Genomic DNA, 22,268 nt, shown 5'->3' on the forward strand with positions numbered 1-22,268 from the left:
AGAAGCCCTTATGACACATAAAAGCTATTCCAAAAAAATTACAGACATGAACATGTGTGACCAAGCCAGATGTCAGCACTTATTGCAATCTGTGCTAATACTCAATACAAGTTGTAAAATTTAATTTATAAAAGTGTCAAACAACCAGAAGGAAATAGGCATCTCACATAATAAAAAAAAACATGTCACACAAGGGCAGCTGAGAATCACCTGTTGAACTCTGTTGATCTTTGTGTGGCACTGTCGCTAATTGTGCCATCTTTTTTTTCCTCCACAGTACTGAGATAATGCCCAGTGAAGGCAACTGAGCCTCATCCACAATGCCCCAGGAAACCTTGCCCCATCCAGTCAAGCCCCATTTTTACAGATGTCTCAGGAAGGAGCGGTCTAAGTTGAGAATCAATTGTACTATATGATGGATGTCCCTGACAGTGACCCACTCAACAAAGCCAGTATTTGAGAGAAGCCGCAGTTGTCCACTTTTTTTCTGTTTTTAGTTTTCTTGTTTTTTTTTGCCTGTTGACATTGAGCATAGAAAAGCAATCACTTACTAAGCAAAAAGTGATCAAGAAGCACCGGGTAATTTCCTCCATATCTTCCTTGAGCACGCAAACATTTGCTACTTACAGTTGCTGTAGTTAACATAATTAACTAAAGTAAATTTTCAGTATTCTTGCTTGCTATGTGGACCAAGTTTATTCGGGAATCACAGGAATGTCACCTCAGCAAATTCTAAGGTTGAAACTTAGTATGATTCCTGGGAATTTCCTGGGTTGGCATATATTTGAACCAAAGGTGTAAAGAACAGTAAAAGTCAGGGCTTCCTCATGTTGATATGCTGATGTAGAAGAAGTTCAGGCGGCCATCTCGATTGCTTCTTGGAAGTTTAGTCATTTTCAAAGTCGGGCAGATTCTGACATAAGGGAGCTTCTCTCCATTCTAAGCCAAACTACTGAGCCCAGTTATCACCAGATACTGCCATTTGACACTTACTTTAAAACCACTGTTTTCCATCAGCAAAGGTACTGGCTTGATCCAAGGGTAATGAATAAACAGTTAAGCTGTGAGGATCTTGCTCATGAAGCTTTCTGAAACAATAAAAATACAGACTGCATTGTGTTCAAACTCTTGCTCCTTCTTATCTGAGTCTGCTGCCTTTCAGTTTCCCATCCTTTATGGTGAGAATTATGGGTGTGAACCGTCTCACCACAAGAAATAAACTAAGAATTTCTTGGGTGGCAAGGGGGTGAACCTCTTAAAAATTCCAGTGCAATGACAATGCCTCTTCACTGAGACATAACTGACCTTTTCTCTGCACTTTTAAGGATGTGTGTTTTTGGCTAAACATGGAGCTATGCAGACTTACTCAACAGGATCACCTACACCTTTCAGCGATGAGAGATACCGAATAAAAAAAAAGAAAATTTACCAGCTCTTCCGGTTTTGTTGCTTTAATCAGGTGGTATTTCAAGTGATATATTGAAAACCTTTCACTCTCATTGTGTTTTGTTCCTAAATTTGACATTTTGTTTGCAATACGCAAATTAATAAATATAAACTTAATTAACCATGGAATAAAAAACATAAAATATACTGAAATTTGTCCAGTACATTCGAGCATCACCTAACTCCGCAGCATTAGAAGCAAGGCAGGATCAAGCCATTGATTGTGTGAAAGTACAACAGATGGCCATAGAATAAGTAACACAACATTCTCAAACTTGATTAATTATATTCAGAATTATGGGAGAGGCAGCAGCACTATACATTAAGCAAAAAAAAAAAAGCCGTGGTTAGGGCACCAGTGTGTCATGAAATTCACACACAAGAGACCAATATGAAAATGCCAATGAACCTCAAGAACACATTTGTAGTTGTGGATATGCTGAGGATAGAAAACCCACACACACTGAACAGTCAGACTTCAAACAGCCAACCAGCAAGTAAACCCAAGGTGGTGTATCAATGCCAGAACAGTGTTTTCTTCTGTATCCTTTATGGTGTGAACCATATGGTGTGAAAGGTTGTCTTTCAAGTCAAGTTATAGGATGAGCTGAGGCTACACCATCTCCCACTGCATCCACTAAATAAATCCAAGATGGTGCCCTCAATGACAAAGCAATGTTTTTCTCTTTACCTACCACAATGTGAACAATATGATATGAAATGTTATCTTACAAGTCAAGTGATAGACTTTAAACCTAGCACAATGGATCTGAGGCTACAGCATCTCCCACTGCACCCATGTGCTTTATCTATGAAATAAATATTGAGATATATTTAATCCATTCTTAAGAGGCCATGCACTGTTTCTGAACATTCTCTTATAGGTTTGCAGAGCTATAGTAAAAGGCAGCATAATCTATTCAGCTGGTAAAGGTCATAGAAAAGATGTAGTATTAATTCATTTCACACAGAATTGTGTGGTCCAATTTTGAATGGAAATAGACTCAAAAACATTATTCTCCAATTACATCAATTATCTGTAGACTTGCTTTCAAACCCAGTTAACTCAACTCTCTTACACCAAATAAATGACATAAAGAAAATTAAAAAAATAAGCGCAGCATTGCTGTAGGTTTTGTTCTGATCCACTGTCATAAGAAACATACAGTACATATAAAATGTTAAGGTGGCAATTAAAGGATGCAAAAGCATTAGGGATATGTTCATCTCAGTAAACCAACTGGACACCTTCTAGATTTTTCAAGGTTGGTTCCCCAGACAATAATCCCACAGCACAGCTTAATGTTTGAGGAGGGGATATGGCAAGAAGTAGTGGGAGAGACATATATGAAGTTATACAAAATAAGAGAAGTTTAATTTTAAATGCTCATTACACTGTGATTGTTTATTTACCTGTATTTATTAATATATTATTTAAAGCTAGGTGTATGCAAAGTCAAATAGTAATTTATGTGTGAGGAAAGTGTCTGTAATAATGATTAGGCCATGCCAACCTTTCTAGTGAAGAGAACAAATATACTTTGAAAAAGATGGAAACCTCAGAAAGTCCAAAGCATTCATTTCAACGCCTCTTTGGGATAGATATACTGCACATTTACAACCTAATCTGTACTGCATTCATCCAGAAAAGCAGTGCCTGAGTAGGGATTTGCAGGAAATAATATATCCTGGATACAAGATATTAATTCACGTATCTGATGATTATTAATGCTCACTGTTATTTTATAATGGGCTAGCAATTACTTTAAAATGATGACATCCTATGACACCAGTAGCCCATCTGTATGACATTTGTAGAATAATGGAAACAAGTTAAATATGGTGATACAGGTGTCTTAGACGGTAATATAGTGGCACTGTCAACCTCTGTGTAGATCAACAAGCCAAAGCAGAGGTAGCATGTTCAATACAGGTTGAAAAACAATAGAAGAACATTAGAACAATTGTGACAAGAACAAGCCAATCAGTCCAACAAGATCACCAGTCCTGTTCACCTAGATTCTCCAAAATAACATCAAGTCGAAACTTGAATGACCCAAAAATTCTGCTTTCCACCACACTACCTGATCATTTATTCCATGTGTTCTTTCCTACATTTGTGTGAAATATGTTCTTAATGAGTTTCCACAACTAAAAAGTAATCGACAGAGATAACAACCCACTGGAATGGTGCAATGGAATCAAAAATCAGACATTTAACACAAGTACTTATGTGTCTGCACAAGAAGTACGCTCTCTGAACATGTGTTCAGTGCAGTTGGTAATGTTCCTATCTGACGGTGATCAATGATAAAACTGAAAAAAACTATAAAGTTCAAATACCAAATGGACAATATTCAGCCATTATTACTAGGCCTAAATCAATTTTGATTATTTGCCAATTTATTCTGTCTAAGCTTACATTTTGTTAAAAAATAGATAATAGTTTATTTATTATCACATTAATTTTCAGTTACTAAGTGTACTAGACCTATATGTTTAGAAATGTATGTAACTCAAATGAATAATTGTTAATCTATATATATAATTCATTAAGGCAAGACACCCATGGAAAGCACGCCGGAAGGGGCGTGGATTCACTAAGCCGCCGACAAGTAAGACACCCATGGCGCACACAGGAACTCCCACCAACTCTAAGATCATTGGATACGACGACAACTTGCAGAATCACGCCCACCAACTCGGACGCGACGACACAGGAAAAATGGCGTCATTTATGTTCGTCTGTCGTAGAGTCCACATGCAGCTCTGAGCCACGTTGACTGTTCATAGAGGCATGTTTCTCGTGGAAGTGAATCGCCATATGCAGAGTGTAGAACAGTTTGCGAGGGGTATCCCATGGGATCCTTAAAACAATCCTTTAAAACTGAGGTTAAAACACAATGAAGGAAGCAGTCTTTAAAAACCAATAAGCCTTGTTCCTCTGTTTCATTACCGTCTCACCTGCTTCACCAATGCAGGCCCTGCAACAGTCAAGACGCTCTCTCAGCAGCTGACCTTCTCTGTGCCTGACTGGTTCACACAGAGGCACCACGCGACGTGGCAGGACTATCTAAGAAGAGGCATGTTTGTCACGGATGTAAGTCGCTGTATGCGGCGTGTAAAACAGTTTGTTTGTCACGGATGTAAATCGCTGTATGCGGCGTGTAAAACAGTTTGTTTGTCGCGGATGTGAATCGTTGTATGCAGCGTGTAAAACAGTTTCCGAGGGGTTTCCCATGGTCTTAGACTCGGTGGCCGGGTCTCTGTCAGTTGCTCTTGCGACCGGGCACATGACCAGGCAGTGTGTATGCTTCGAGTGCGAGGGTGGACGCAACAGGACCATCTAAGAAAAATCATGTCGCGGCTGTGAATCGCTGTATGCAGTGTGTAAAGCTGTTTGTCGCAGATGTGAATCGCTGTATGCGGTGTGTAGAGCAGTTTGCGAGGGGTATCCCATAGTCTTACAGTTGGTGGGCGGGTCTCTGTTAGTTGCTCTTGCGAGCGGACACATGACCAGACAATGTGTGTGCTTCGAGAGCGTGGGTGGACGCAACAGCACCATCTAAGAAAATTCAAATTTTTGTTGCGGAAGTGAATTGCTGTATGCAGCGTGTAAAACAATTTGTCGCAAATGTGAATCGCTGTATGCAGCGTGTAAAACGCTGTATTGTATGTTGCCCTCTCCAGAGTTACATCTTTTCATTCACCTACAATTGTATACACAATGAAGTAAGCAGTCTTTAAAAACCGAGTTTTCGGTTACGATGCACGACCGCGTGCACCATGGCAAACTGTTTTACACGCTACATACAGCAATTCACATCCGCGACAAACATGCGTCTTCTTAGATGCTCCTGTACTTTGTACACACCCCCCTCCCACCTCGCTACTACCGTGGTCGGGTGTCTTGCTTGATTATATACAGAAAGGCAGCCAAAACTGCACAGAGCAATGAAAAGTCTATGGGAGTCACAGGTGCATCTGGACTGTGCAAAGACGACAACGACTCGAGTGACAAGTTGGAGGTGGGCACATGAGCAGGCAGTGCATACTGGATGAGAAATCAGCAGACTAGCATGACGGAGGGAGTGGAGTGGATGTCCTTCTCCTCTCCTCCCGTTCCACCCTCCGCACCTGAGCGCCGCACGGATGATTGTGTGTTGGTTCATTCCGTGCATTGTTACAATGTTGCTTTTCTTGCTGATTTATTACATTACCGATTTTTCAAATGTTAATTTTCTCCCTGTGCTTAAAAATCATTAAAAAACCGGCCTGATTATGCGGCTTATGGTACGCCGCGGGTTGGCTAGTAACATATATTTGCTTTACACATTCTCTCTATAATGCTGTTTTAATGCAAAAGAAGTATTTTTCTTGATGAACCTCATACCTCAGTCTTTACAAACAGCCCCCCTACTGTTACAGATGATCAGTTATAGTCAGAAGTTAAGTTTAGTGTTATTCCTTCTGGATGTAATACCCTGTGTCAAATTCCTTGGTAGGGATATGTGACCCATCAGTTGCATCGTTACAGTGAAGAAACCCCCATTGCCTTTCTAGGCCATCCACAATTTCACAGAGTCACTTCACATGTAGGAGATTAAAGTATATCTTCTGCAGAGCTGATTAGAAAACACAGCACACTTCCCAAAGGCATTATCTTATTGATGGTTTGCTTATTCCAAAAAGTTAGCATAACCATGATGACCTACTTACATAAATTTGTCATATCTTTTCTTCTCAACAGAGGCCAAGGTCTTTTGCAAGTAAAGAAAAACATATGGCAACATGTATGGAAACTGAACAGCCAGTTGTGGTCATTAAACCATTCAAGAAGGATTCCATCCCACTGGCTTCACTATCATCCCGACTGATTCTAGATACTTGCCGCTTTGACGAGAGCTACAGCAATAGAATATCCTCTGTCCCTTTGGTCTTCTTTTAAGTATATGCTGCAAACAGCTTCTTATGTGTGCCTTTATTATCAGTAAAAATGCATAAAGTGTACAAAACTCTGGTGGACCCACAGTGCAACCCCACTGCATAGGTATTTGTCAGATTGCAAGTTTACAATTTGTGAGGAAAAAATGTGATTGGATATTATCTATCTGTTGAATTATTCTAGTGTAAATACAATGCATGTATAATGTTTGTAAAATGAAAAGGAGGCAAAAGAGTCCCAAAGAAAAGGTCCAAAAAAATAGAACAAAAATGAGTGTGCAGTGGTGCAACAGAAAAGGGGAGTATTGCCTTCTGAACCTACGTGGCTTGTCTAAAAATTAGGAACTCTTGAACAGGTCCATGTCAATAATCTCAATCATTTTGGAGTTCTACCATGGGACATTTTCCAGGAGCTCACAGATTTATATAGTCCCCACTGGAAGATTAGGGGTTCAGGCCTGCAGTGGAAAAAAGAGATGGTACTGTTAACGGTGGCACCTCATCTTGTCCTGGCAGGGTATTGCATACATATTGAAGCTGGAAGGTAATCCTCAGATGCCCTTGAATGACAGTGTTTTCAGTCTATCTACTGTATATACAATCGGGATATAAGTGTCTAGCGTAAACAGGGTATTTATGATATGGTCAAACACATGGTTCAGATTATCTGCAAAGTGGTGTCGATCAGTGATGTAAATGATCAATCATTGATTACCAATGATATAATCTTTCCACACAAGCCCAGTCTCGTTAGTGTTCCAGTGCTGACTGAATACTAAACTCTTACTGTGGTACTATGCAATTTGTATAGTAAATTAGCAATGGAGAATGTCATTACTGAGGATATGTACATCCTAGTAGACAACTAAGTCTAACTAATAAGTGCTCATACAATCTGCAAGCAAAAGCTGCACTTTTTACTTTCGCTGACATAAGAAGTATTTCAGTTTAAAATACTTGCGTAAAAGTAAAAAAGTATCTGCTTTCGAAAGTACTGAAGTGCCAAAAGTAAAAGCACATTTTGAAATAATGAGAAGGTATAAGGCTTTGCCTAGAGAACACGATTCATTTATTTTATTTTTAAACAACCCTCACACAATATTTTTGCTACAGAGATGCAGGGCAGAATAATGAATCATGCAATTGCAATCATGCCTTTGATCAATACATAACTACAGTTAGTGTCACGATGGTGATGTGAAGTGTGGTACTAGTGAGTGGCTTATTAGTAAGTTACACTATGCCTCCTCTATTGTGATACCCAACAGCAGTAGATTAGGCTCCCCTACACCAGAGAAAAGAATAATAAAATAAAGTATAAAAATTAAGTGAACATCTCACAAACGTATCACTTGAATAGATACACAATATAACAAAATGAGTAAAAATCAACACAGATTGGATTTATTATGCCTCAGTGCGGAAAAGATGGATTTTAGAAGGGCAATTATTGCATTAAATAGTAATACAGTTTCAGAATTGTTCTTTATATTTAACAAAAATTGGATTAAGAAAGCTGTGGCTTCCTTTGGTCAATTTTGTACCCAATTTCATCCTTAAATTACCTGCTTGAACACTCATTTAAACAATATAATTAAGCACAAGTAAAATCAAGGTATATTATTAACTGTACAGCATTACCAGATGTATGCCAGTTATCTCTTCATGTATATTTATATTTTTAATGTAATTCAATAGACAACTAAATTCTACAGAATAACATTTTTCCACACATATAAGCATTAAGCCAACTTGCATTATTAATATTAAACTACAATAATTCGATTTCAGTACAACATAAATAAATGGCAATTAGAAATCTGAGAGTCAATGTTCAACTAGAAAATGCTTCTGTTAAATTTAAGTGCTCTCTCCTGTATTGTGTAAAAACTAATAATAAGGACAGCTCAGATAAAATTTAAGTCACACACTTTGCAGTTCAGTGGAAGATAAAATAGTAGTAATTCTCAGCAGGGCAGTGCTTCGTTAGCTCCCCGAGCTCAAATTCCATAAGGTAGCAATAAAAATAAATATCTCTGCTCTGCTTTGATACCCCTTTTATTAGCTCTCACATAACAAGGGACAGGACGACCTCAGCATACTTCATTCAGCACTTCCAGCACAGGGACGCTTACTTCACCCCTCACAAGCCACAAGATTTTGCTTGAAACCTGAGTTTCTCCAGTTAACCAGAAACTTTTAGGGCTGGAATCACTCTAGGGTTTCAGCAAATGGGCTCATAAGAATTTGCCACAATATCTTGTTCATTCAACATGTGGATATTGTTCAGACAATATATACCTTGTGATTTCCAGATTTTAATAGTGCCCATTAAATCTTGTTAACAGAGGGATTTTGAGACTTCAATGGTTCCATGTAAGATTGCTTAAGAAGAATAACAAAGCTTACCTCAACATGCTTCTTTCAATTTCAAGGCACATTCTTGAGAGCACATATTTCCTTAGGTGCTGGCAGGCACATAGGACATGGCATTATATATGAATCACCTTTGTATTTAACAAAGTTTAACATGGTGAGGCAATCAATAAGGGGATCAACGAGAGTAGGAATGCCAGGATGATCACATTTGTCAAGGAAGGTGTGCAGCCCATGTAAAGAACCAAAAAGAACTTTGCTGACTTCTTCTTTGCGGCCGCAAGACTGGGTGATGATAGTCAACCTAGAGAGGCAGCTGAAAATCCCAGCACATATCAGCAAGTCCACTCTGAGACCTGACATCATCCTTCAAAACAGCTGATCCTCCTGGAGCTAACTGTGCCTTGGGAGGAGAGGCTGGACAAAGGGCAGGAGAGGAAGAGGAAAAAATACCAGGACCTTCTGGAAGCCTGCCATAGAAAAGGGTAAGGGACCAGGTGCATACCAGTGGAATTGGGTTGCCAAGGCTTTGCAGACCATTTCCCTAGCAAAGCCTATGGAACCGCTGGGTATCACTGGAGCAAGTAGGAGAAGAGCTGTCAACAACATTGTGGAGGCTGCAGAGAGGGCATCAGGATGGATCTGGTTGAAAAGGGGTGACATGTGGGGACCACAAAATGCCACTTTGACACAATTTGAGACTTGATCAATCTCTGTCAGGTTGCCTGGGATAGAGTGTCTGTTGTAAGACCCAAAACACCTTATGACACCAGGAAACAACACTGATGATGTGTCCAAGTCTGTGCATTAACTTATGCAAAAACCTGCTTATCATTTGTAAGACTACTTCTGTGTCCTCCATGTTTAATTGGACTTTACTACACTGTTTAGAACAAGCAAGCGTGCAATAATTACTGGAGAGTCAGACAGCAAAAAAGTGACTCAGGCACAGTTGATGACAGTCAACCAAAACAATACACAGAAACAAAGTTAGAAAACAGAGAAAACCTGGAATGCCACAAAATATGTAGACAGATACTGCTTTTACTTTAGTGTGATTAAGGCATGTCAAGTTGACACCTTTACCTAAGGCAGCTAATTATGTCCGACACCATAGAATTAAATACATTTTTATTTTTTACAGTTGGTGCATAAGTCGGTTAAGTACCATACATGGAATCAATCAACAAATCAGAGATGGGGCAATCAACCAGGATCCTAATAGTTTAAAGACCAGTACTCTGTGGTCTTAAAGGGACAAAAATCTCATTAATTAGGTATGGCCTCACAACAAGTCTGTCTGATAATTTCAAGAATGCAAAGAATCTAATGGAGAGGCACACCCCTTAGCATAGCCCACCAAACTCAATTGAAGAAAACTGGTTATTTGTTGTTGAGTGAGTTTTTAAAATTTTCATAACTTAAGTCTACTGTCAATAAATAGACCAAATAGGACCAAGTCTACCAAAAAAGTCTACCAAATAGACTTTTACCCCAACTTTATATTCTGTTCCATGAACAGCGAAGCTTCTTTTCATGGTGTTCTTTATCTCCACATTCATATATCATAATAGAAGGATTATAAATGTAAAGAATTGGTGGGTGGCTTAAGACTTGGCAGAGTGCTGTATTGAACATAACACACTATTTTCTTAACTAGTTAATAAATAAATCAGGGTGTCCAAGCCTAAGCCACCTCATTAGGTGCAGGGTGGGAGTCAGCACTGGATAGGATGTCAGTCCATGATAGTACCCAGTCACTTACAAACCCACAGTCAGTTTAGAGTTGACAATCAAACCAGAGTAACTGGACAAAAACCCACAAAAACACAGAGGGAATATATAAACTCCAGAAGAAGCGGTAAATTTGATCCTAGGACGCTGGATCTGTAAGACAGAAGTGGTAACCACTTTATCACTATATCTATTTAGTTGTAGGGAGCACAGTGATTAACACAACTTCCTCACATGGATAGCATCCTAGGTTTAAATCCTGTACCTGGCTGCCATTCATGTGGAGTTTTCAGTATTTTCTAATCTCCCAGGCTATGTCTACTCTAATATGTTTTCATTTATAAATGGCATTTATTAAACCAAAACGATCTCTATCCATACTAGTGTTTTCACATCATTTTCAAAAGTATCGCCTTCCACAATAAAACAACTGAAAATGCATATGACCATATATTTTGCACTGTAGGCCAAGCTTATTAGTGTGCCAACTGACTGTTTTAGGTGAATGCCTAATTCACCTCAACAGTGGTGCCGGCCCTGCATATGACCTAGAAGTTGGCCTAAACTGTGCATGCCCATATCGGCAGAAAATTCCTGGAAGGGGTGTTAATGCTGTCAGTCACAAAACTGTAGTGGCTGGTAAATTATCTGCACATTATTTACACATAAATGCAACATTCAAAGTATAATTCACTTTGTTAGAATGTGGTTTAATTCAGTGGAGGGTGACCAATCAGGGATTGAGACATAATGTACAGGACCCAATCAGAGTTGCAGTTTTGTTTCCTGCCTTGCATCCGGTACTGTTTGGACAGGCTTCACAGCCTGCCTAAGGGATCTCTAACGTTTACTGTGCCAGTGATATGCATCAATAAATGTCTTGCAGACTTCATTAAATCAAGCTTCAGATTGAATTTTATTCCTATCAAGTGAGCTACCTCACTTTTAAATTATCTTGAAATTGAGTGAACTGATCCCATATTTTGTAATTGTAATATTTTTTATCTATCTATCTATCTATCTATCTATCTATCTATCTATCTATCTATCTATCTATCTATCTATCTATCTATCTATCTATCTATCTATCTATCTGAATAAACATCATCTATGAGCAATTGTGATGCAGAGTACAAGAATATTCACACTTCTCTAATTACTGTCACTGACATGTTAAACCTAATAATCCATACTATATTTACAATATGCAGATTGGAATAGTGAAGAATGAAGAAACATTAGATGTCATGTAAATCTTTAAAAATTGGTCTCCGGATGGAAAGCACTTGCAAATAATTTATAACAAATCTAATGCTACATACAATACAAATGATTCTCATCATTAAATGACAACAAAAATAATGCCAGAAAGAAAGAGGAGATTTGTTTTCAAGAAGGTTCACTCACACACTTAGCAGTCTTGGGCTCTTTCTGGTCCCTCCTTCCTCTCTTGTAAACCTCTTACCAAGTCTCCATTAAGCGATTTTCTTTACTGAACAGCCACATGGTTCATGCAGGAATCGTTGAGTAAGTGCACTGCCTCTTCACAAACCATGCTTGCCTTTCTTCATTGCCTGCCTAAATGGCCCCACCCATCTGAGTCTATGGTGTCACTGGCTCTCCAGAGATAGCCATCTGAGGCCCCAAGTGAGATAATGAGACTCAGGCTTTTATTAACTGCTTTGGCAGATTTGTGTGTTTGTGTATGTGCATGCACTCATGTTTTAGCTGTTTCTGCAGATAAGAAGCCAAAATACCAGAGAGAAACAGATACAGTAAGGCAGTGTGACAAATGTAGTGGGTTGTGCACCATTTGTGTTAAACTACAGTAGTTTCTGTATCTTTCGTAATGTTTTATTTTTAAAGGAGCACTTAATATTTCCTGGGCCATTACATTATTTTCTTGTTTAAAGTTATGAATTTAATAAAAAATAAATACACAGTGAATCATGCTGCTGCTTTACAACTCTAAGATTCTGAATTTGGATCCACGATTGGTCACTGCCTATGTGAGTTTAAATCCGACTACACAAGGACATGTTTGTTTTCAGTTGATTGATATTCCCTCATTGGCCCATATGACTTTAAGAAAGCAGGTGTGTGTGGGCCTACTACTTTGGTGCTCAGTGCTACCTAGAAAGGCTCCAGCACCCAGTAGCCCCAAATTGATTAGCTTTGGATAATAGTCATTGTCAAAATATGTAACTAAGATGAGTATTAAGTAAAAAAACTGAATGCATGAGTTTATTATATGGAGTAAATCAAGTAGCTGTTTATTAACTATGGATTATTACTACTTATCTTGCAATTTTATTTATATTTTCTGAAGGTGACTTTTTTTTTTAAATTTACACTTTGACATGCAGATTGACAAGGTTGGTAAAAAGTTTTGTTTTGGTATTAGCATGATGCATTGGTAACTGTTTGTGTGAGGAACTTGCAGACTTGGATGAAACTGCCAATCCTAATGTGATGTGGGAAACCTTCCATGTCAAGACCATGAGTTCCTGAGGGTTGTGTTGGGGTTGCCGGTGTTCCCAGAAGGAGATATTTAATCTTGCAGGGCACCCTGGATATCATCTAGAGGAGAGGAATGGAGAAGGACAGCTGCAAGTGCTCTGAGGGCAGATAAGGAGGCATTTGCTAGAGGAATCTGTAAGCAAGCGATATATTGTGGTCTAGTGACCCACATCCTGGTTACAAAGGAATCAAAGCATTACGTACATCCAAATCTGTTTCTCAAAGAGTTGCAGTCAGAGTGGGGGCTGGAATGGTCCTTATGGATGACGCTGCAGTTGTGACCCACTGGCTACTTTGAGCAGTTGTTTGAAGCTGATCCTCTGGCTATGATGTTGGAACATCTCTGGGTTCACGGTTCTTGAGGCTGATCCTCCAATTAGTTGTAAACCATCCAATCTCACTGAGATTGCACAGGTGGTGAACCAACTGAGTGTATGGAAGGCTATAGGGATCTTTGGTATATGGGGTAAACTTCTTCAGGCTGGTGGTAAGGCTGTCCTCCTGGCATTGCAAGCAATTTTTGCTTCTATTAGGGCGTCATCCCAGCTGACTGGAAAACAGGACTTGTCGTCCCTATTTGGAAAGGGAAGGGTGATCACCTGGATTGCGGCAACTACAGGGGGATAACACTGCTCTCGGTGCCGGGTAAAGTCCTTGCTAGGATAATCCTTAATATGATACGTGATCACTTGCTCACTGCCAGTGTCTGGAGCAGTCTGGTTTTATGCATAAGAAGTCTACCAGCAACTGTTTTCTGGCACAGAGGGTCCTCATTGAGTGCAAACGCAAATATTGACAGAGTTTCTTTGCAGCCTTTGTCAATTTTTATAAAGTGCTCAACTCAGTTGATCGAGCTGCGTTGTTGGAAATCCTGAGACTTCGTGAGATCCCCCTGAAGTTGCTGGATATCATGGCCGGCCTGTACACTGGTACTGTAAGTGATGTGTAGAGTGGAGGCTGAACCACTGCATTTTTCCTAGTTGATTCTGGGGTTCGTCAGAAATACGCTCTTGTTCCTAACTGTTCAGTGGTTGCATCGATTGGGTGTTGGGCAGGGTTGTGGGGGTCCAGTAGGGCATCTGTTGTTGAAGAAAGATTCACTGATCTTGACTTCGCCGACAATGCTGTTATCTTCATGGAGTCAATGATGGCTCTGAGTCTTGAGTTTCCGGGCATAAGAATGTCCTGGATAAAAAACAAGAACCAGTCCTTTAATGAACTCTTGGTCACAGCCTTTAGCAGTGTGTCTGTCTATAGAGAGAGTGTCTGTTGAATCGAGATGTTTACTTACCTCGGCAGCAACATTCATGTCTCTGGTGACTCTTCCTATGAAGTCAGTATGTGGTTCATGAGATTGCTGGAAAGGGGTGTGTGGTACTTCTGATATCTCAGCAAAAGGCTGACTGAGTCCTGAATGAGGCATATTATTTGTGTTGTGAGGGAGTGTCACTACAGCCATGTGGCATGATTCCCTAAGGGTGATCCAACTTGAAGGATCCTCACTGTTGAGGACCTGAGCGGCTTGACCAGGCCAAGGGGACACCCATGTAAGACCTTCCTACGGCAGATAGATGGTCATTTCCAGAGGGTGGGACTGGACTGCCTATCTGCCTGTGGGGTTGTCCACCGGGATCCAAGCCTGTTTTGTTGTGCTGTACCAGTGCATGCTCCCCAACCTGACCCAGCCTGTTTGGTAACACAAGTTGGGTTTAGCCAATAAGAGGAATTATGAAAATACTGCGTAACTAATATGATGTAACAATACTTTCAAAAGATACTATATACTGTATGACTCCAGCAGTACAAGACAGAAGATAAGAAAATCAAAAATAATATACATCCATAAAGATGGCATTGGCCATGAATGGTTTATATGTTTTGACTATTATCTCCATTGCAAATTTCATAACATTATGGCCTAATTTACATATATATGTTTTTAGGGTAAAATAAAAAAAACATTCATTGTGTGTTTGAGGTTGTGTCTGAGGTTTGGGGCTCTGTCATGCCCCAGACAGGTCACTTTATATACTGTATATTGGTAACTGCTGGGCATCACAAACCTCCAAACCCCAGATACAATCACATACACAGCAGTTTGACAATAAACTCAAATCTTTTTTTCTATCTTCCATGCCTTACAGGTAATTTTTGTCCTCCTCCGCTCAGCTCTGAATCCCAGGGTGATTTGGAGGGGTTCCTTTTAAACCAGACCCTGAAGTAGTTCCGGTGCTAAACCATAGTCTCTAGGGAACACATCTAGGTTGGGTGGAACAATCTTGGGAAAGTGGATCCTCCTTCCCACTGCTCCCCCTGGTAGCACCCATGGAACATAAAAGGGGAGTGCTACGAAACCACAACTTTAATGCTGCCCTTCAGGTGTCCAAATGGGGCTCACAAAGAGTGATGCTGCCTCCTAGTGTACTGGGGAATGACATACAGAAGAGATCCCAATTGCCCTATGCATTATACAGTGCTTTCATTATACTATCCTCCCTGCTGGGAACAAGATATTTGTCAACCCAAGCCAGGACACCAGTCCATCCATTTCTCCCATGATGCTTCCAACCACATATTGTAACAGAAAATCTAGAAACAGAAACAGGGTGTTGGGATACCAAAAGAACAACTCCTTTTAATAAGGATAGTAAGAGGGTGCATGAAGTAGTGCCAGAACTAAGTTGACCAACGTTCTGTTACCTTTAACTGAGACAATCAAGGTGCAGAATGAACGTCAACTTATGGTGGCTTTGCTGGTTGTATAGGGATCTGGTTGGAAACTGTTCTCTGCAGGGCGGTAGTGATGCCAGAGCACTGGAATAGTCTTTCTCCACTCTAAGGGAAACCACACAAGAGGCAGTTAGTGACTGTGTTTTGCCATTACCCTTAAGAATTTTACCTGCTCAGAGCTAGGAAGCCACTCCTGCTGCGTGCTAGTGTGACACAATATTTATTTTCATGGCAAATACCACTGTAAAGTTCATTGCAACACTATGAAACATTCAGTGCCTTACAAAAGTGTTCAGACTTGTGACAAATTCTCTGATTCTAGCTGTGCTTAACTTCAAGAACTCGCCAACATTTGGTGGTGCAGTACTTCTTCAAAATTCTCCAAATCACTGTTCAGTTCTCACAATGTCCTCACATTTCCCTTTTGTTCCTGTGATTTTTCCAAATATTTCAGTTTCCATCAGTTTAAATTAATATGCGTGTACAAAGTGAATTTATTCATGGTTCAGTGTGTGCGCACCCTGCTGTGGAGAGGTGTTCTGGTTAAGCTCCTGCCTTATGTCCAGTGCTGACAGAATATGTTTTAGTTTCTTATGACCCTATGACTATAAAAAAACAGAGCCAAAAAATACTTCCAGGGCCAGCTGTGTCACCTGCTTTCCTACCATTTCACCTATTAACTCAATATTTTATCTCTCCCTTTCTTTCTGTTCAGCTTGCCACACAAAATTATAAATGCAACTGTCAAGATACTAAATTTGAAAATAAGAGAAATGTTGCTCATCTTTCTCCTTGGCTTATTTTTTCTGACAGATGCAAGGAGAACACCTCCCACCAGTTATGACATCTCACCATCTTTCTAGGAAAACCTGCTGTCATGTCTTAGAAAGCATGCTGAATGACAGGAATGTGAAAAATGAATCTAAATCACAGTATGTTTCATGTTGCATAACTAGAGTGATGAAGGAATGTGTTTTCATACCATTACTTGACTTTAGTTAAAAGGTTGCAAGCCATGAAGAAAGCATTTAATTCAGTACCTGTCTTAAATGACCGCAATTGGTCACTTGTGCTCAGCCTTTCATTATAAAATAAAGGTTTGTGTGCACACTAGGTGTGAATTAGGACTCAGGGAGCTACTGTGGTTAAAACGTTTATTGTTAGACTATGCTAGAAGAATGGTATACTATTTTGCAGCCCATATTCTACTATTCTGCTTGCTACTATTTATTAGCTTAGCTGATGCTTTTATGCAAAGAGGTCAAGATAATTGAATAAAACATCAGTCTAGGGAACTGTTTGAGGACAAGTGTACAGGACACGGTTATAAAATTGAACATCACAAGTGAAGACCTCAGAACAAAATAAAAACAACTTACAATTTCCTAGGTTACAAAACCAAACTGCTAATATCAGAGAGAAATACACCAAACAGCAAAGTCTACAGATGTTTCTTAAACATATCGAGGGAGTGGAGGGAGATTTTGAGTGTAGGTGGGCAGCTTGTTCCACTAGCTAGGAGTTGAACACAAGCAGTGTCTGAATGGAAGATTTATTTCTATTTACTAAGCATTAAATCATTGTTATGGTAAGGCCATATCACATTAGATGGCTTTGCCACCGATTTTCAGCCAATGACTTCGTTAAAATAATCTCAGTGGGTCAGTGGCAGTCGGTGACAATACTCCTATGAATGCCAATCAGTAATTTGTCATACCTAGCGACTCACCTGTTTGATTTCAGGTTTGATTTTAACTTTAATCGTAGTGGCTGGCTTTGTGTGCATGAGAGCTTACAACCAATGAGCTCTCATGTGGAAGTACTACCCATGCAGTGATAAGGATTAAGAAAAAACAGGTATTGTGGACTTCATAAACAGAAGAGAAGCTTGTCTGTCTGACGCCTCTTGTTTTACGTTCATGACAGAATGAAAACAGAAATATAAAATACACAGATTTCAACTGGACTCGCCGTACCTGATACCCTTAGTACAGCACTGGCTCTATCAGATAGCATCAAAAATAGAGATGAGTAAAACTAAGCTGGCAAGTCACCACATGGTTGCTAAATTTGACATGCCCTGCAATTTTAAGTCTTGTAAATTGATGTGGTCTTGTGATGTGATCAGCTTCTTCAGTCAGCATATCTAACATACCCTATACTAGAAGTCGCACAATGTGATATTAACTTTACTGAGATCAAATAAAGGCTTTGTTACACAAGTGGTGATATAATAATAGACACGCCATAGGTAGCCAGTCTAAGTGTTACAAAGCATTCAGCAGGAAAGTTCTACTATTAGCCATAACGAATGTACATTACATTAACATCTAGGCAAACTGCCAGCACCTTTATCTTGCTGGACCTTGATAGCCTGCAATAAATGTATAATCTATCACCTTGGTGACATAAATACATTTTTTTGTTTTATCTCCCAGAAATCTGGTTGTTTGAAAAATATTGTTGCTATTAAAAGCTATTATAAAAACAAACAAAAGCTGGAACACTTGTCAAAATGTATAGGCCCATGACTAAAAAAAATAGAAATTACCACTAGGGGAGAGGGGAACTTTAAAACACTTGCCTCAAACATATACAACTTTATGAGTTTGATTTATTAAGCCAAATAAAGAAAACATTTTTTTGGAAAAATTTTGATATATATGTTATGAATGTTTATAACTATGTTCCGCAGGCGCCGCCAGGGGGTGCTGCAACAGGAGCGGCTGGCCCCTTTTGGGCACAGGTTTTGCCTTCCGGGTGCCTGATAAAAGGGAGACAGCGACCACCATTCAGTGGCCAGTGTCGGGAGGAGGAGGACAAAGCTGTGGAGGAGTGGTGGTAGAAGAAAGGAGTGCTTTGGTGTTTAGTGCTTGTGTTTGGGACTGTGTTGTGGCTGGGGGGATTATGGGGAAGATGTGCCCTCCAGCTGAAGAAAATAAAAGTCTATCTATCTATCTATCTATCTATCTATCTATCTATCTATCTATCTATCTATCTGATTGTGGTGTTCAGTGTCCAGAATTGGAATAAATATTAAATCTCAAGTAAATTTCTTTCATGAATTGTTGTAATTAAAGCTAAATGTGACAAGTGTCTAGTCACACTTACAGGTAATCTAACCTAGACACTGTTAAATTATCCGACTACGCCACCCAGTTTAATTAAGAGACTGGGAACTCGTGAAATTTACTGATAATAGCACACAGGTTTGTTTAAATTGGGCGGTGAGTAAACACACAATGAAAGACACAACAGTAATTTCAGGAAAAGCAACACTAACTGCTGTTACACAAGACAATATAAAGTACATTTAAAAGATAAATGAACATAAAATCTAAAAATATCAGGAATGAATTTCCTTTTTTAAAAAGGAAAACACACAGTCCACACTCTAAAAGTCAGTCAAAAACAAGAATTGGAGGATACAACCTTTAGTGGTGCAGAGTCCAGTTTGCGCATTGCGTTACCCCAACAATTAATCGTCCAACTGTCCACCGATGCACTCTGTTCACCGGACACTCGTTTCCCAACAGAAGTTTTGTCAAATCGTGGAATCCCTGTCAGCGGCTCCTTGTCGTTCATTTTCTCCACTCTGGGCTCCTTGTGTTGCTGAGACCTAGGCACGCCTTACTTCCCGTCTGCCAGCTTTGCTCGGTCCTTTCATGCAGCTTCCCTCTCTCGCTGGACCCACAAGCGTCTTCTTGTGGAGCCGTCTCGTCCTCCCTCAGGGTAAGTGTTGCCGTCCTTCACGTCGCACCAGCCATGTACCCCAGTCTGCCAGCGAGCCCCTGTGCTCTCTGCGAGTATCTTGGCAGCGTTCTCAGTGAACCGTCCCTACCCTGCCATCTTCTGCCCAGAAGTTTAAATCTCCTTCAGTCCCTGCCGTCGTCAGTCCTGGACAATTGGTTTAAACAATGGCACATCTACATTTCTTGGGTTTAACAATTAATGAAAACACAAGTTAACAAAATGTATTGTTACCAACCATGAATGAGTACTGATATGCTGATTAGAAACCAATATTGTCAGACATGTAATCTCCAAGTCAGGTAAATACAAACATCTGCCAAGGAAAGAGCAGGTCTGTTATCACAACTTTGTATTGTTTGTATACTCAGTCTGCCAAAACTTCAAAGTGGTGACTTCTTTGCAAGACAGCAAATACCTACATCCTGCAGACAGCCATGACAACAAATAGTAATGGGATTACCCAGGAAATCAAAAAAAATGTTCCCCTCTGACATAAGCATTTAAAAAGTTTGACATTTTGGCAGTTTTGTTATTTTCGACTTAAATTTCTGGATCTCTTTTCTGTTATGGTAATGTTCCTTTTGTTTCTTTTGGTTTGTTTGGCTCCAGTCTTCATTTCATTCTCAGCTAATTTGTTCTCACTAATTTATTTGGAGACCCAGCTTTTTCCGTACTTCTGTAACAGCAAGGTCCTGAAGTATAAAAACAAATGTTTTACTGCTCTCCGTCAGGTGGCAACCCACCTAAGTAATTATAGGTAATAAGAAGTCACATTTCCTCCTAAAGCTTGTTGAGAATGTGGCCAACATTCTTTTGATATTTATTCTAATAATATTTTTCTTCCTCAAAAAAAAACACCAACCAGCAATCTCACAGCTTGTTTTTTTTTTTTGTTTACAAAGTTTTGTTACTAACATCAAACAACAGCAAGTATTAATGACTTCTGCTATACCACAATAATCACTAGATGATTTCACTAATGAACAGCACTGTAAGTATTAAAAATTAAACTACACAAAAGAAAGCAACTAAACAAAATACGTAAATAAATGTGAAAAAGGAATTTGCAGCAGAAACATATTTCAGAATAAGGAGCACATGTGCCACGCATGGGCGTCAGAGGACTCCTCTAAGGGCGGGTGAAAGGTACACAATAGCCTGCCGAGATGAGAAGGGGGGGCTACCGCTGACCTTATCCTGTTCTTCTTCCTTCACAGCTCCGAGAAGAGCACTTAACCCTGCCTCTTCTGGAAGTACCTCTATAAAGGAAGCCCTGGCAAAGAGAAAGGCGTCTTTTGCCAGGAGACCAGAAGTAGCAGCACGGTGGAGCATGTGACTCTTGAAAGGATTATTCCTGTGAAAGAAATTCCTGATTGGGATAGTGCATTGGCGCTCTTTTTATTGCTTTTGTTTATTTTGTTTGTTTCACAAATGGGACGTCTCGGTTGGTGTCCCAACATTCTGACTGTTTCCAGTCCGTCCTTTAAATGTACATCACACTATACAGTATATATGGCACCCAGTTTACTAAGCTTCACTCTGTGCTGTTAAGTAGAACTTGGCTTAAGCAGGTCATGGGTGATGTGACTTTACAAAAGAATGTATTGGGACTAGCAATCATAATGAAATGACTGATGACTTACCAGTTTATTGTCTAGGAACAGAAATTTGTGTGGATGCACCACTTTGTGTTTCAAACCCTCTGAATAACTGAGAATTCACACTAGAAAAATGACAGTTAGAAAATAAGACTGGGAAATGAAAGTTAAGAGGGAGAAGGTAAATCTTGTAGTCAAAGGCACAGCAGGGATTCAGTATGTTTAATGTCAAAAATGCTCTGTCAAAACCAAAATATTTGATAACAAAATCTGTAGTCGGAAGGACAGGTAAAGTCTAAAAGCCAATTATCCTTAATTCATAAAAAGCACAAGGAAAGCAAACAAGTTTGTTTTAATTATCCTAACGCTGCAATGCTCATCCGGCTGTACCACAATCTTCTATGATAAAAAAAGTAATGTTCCTGGCAATAGGTTTATTGAAAGCAGTATGGATGTGGCTATGTGAATATAACCATATTATGGAAGCAGAATAACAAGAATAAAAATAAAGTTAACAACAACAAAAACATAATAATGTTAAAAACATTCTAGAATGTAAAAATAAGAAATACTCATTGAGATTGCTACATATAGTATCACAGAACTGTGCAGTAATAATAATCATCACATTTTTAGCTAGAGGCCTTTTTAAATATAGTGGTTAGGCTGTTACATCAAGACCAGAATTGACTGTTAACCTAAGGAGCGTGTTAACCTAAAATCCTGTTGTGAAGTACCGGTATGTCATTCTCTCACAATTCATTTGTCTTAGGTAAATAATCTTGTAAAACATTTACCTGAATGCAAACATTTGGTAAGATAACTGTGGCCAGGGTGGCACTAATGAAAGCTTTTACAGCAGTGCCAGCCCATATACTGTATGACAGGGGATCTTAAAATGGGTGTCTATGCCAGCTTGTTCCTGATAAACACTATTCATATGACCAGTAGAGGTAAAGTACACAAAAGGGCAGATGCTACAGAAAGTTTATTCAAGTAAAGTACACACTCAAAAATAAACTAGCATATCTCTACACTGCTTACCAGTCCAAAGTTGTGCCTAACTCAGGCATATAACACATTCTTATGTTAGTCACACCATATGAACACCAATAATAACTGGAGACTCAGAATAAAGGTACAAAAAGATTAAAAGTATAGAAATAA

At 39.4% G+C, this 22,268-nt stretch overlaps 1 protein-coding gene across 1 annotated transcript in view; it reads right to left on the reverse strand.

Moving 5' to 3' along the window:
• LOC120539499 (rho-related BTB domain-containing protein 2-like) overlaps positions 1–11,981 on the reverse strand; it is a 150,605-nt gene extending 138,624 nt beyond the window's left edge. Inside the window, exon 1 of the mRNA XM_039769609.1 lies at positions 11,908–11,981. The gene's annotated coding sequence lies outside the window, so the exon portion shown is untranslated. The remainder of the gene's footprint in view (positions 1–11,907) is intronic.
• Between the last annotated feature and the right edge of the window lie 10,287 nt (positions 11,982–22,268).

This window comes from Polypterus senegalus, chromosome 11 (genome assembly GCF_016835505.1).
Source record: "Polypterus senegalus isolate Bchr_013 chromosome 11, ASM1683550v1, whole genome shotgun sequence".
Taxonomy (NCBI): domain Eukaryota; kingdom Metazoa; phylum Chordata; class Cladistia; order Polypteriformes; family Polypteridae; genus Polypterus; species Polypterus senegalus.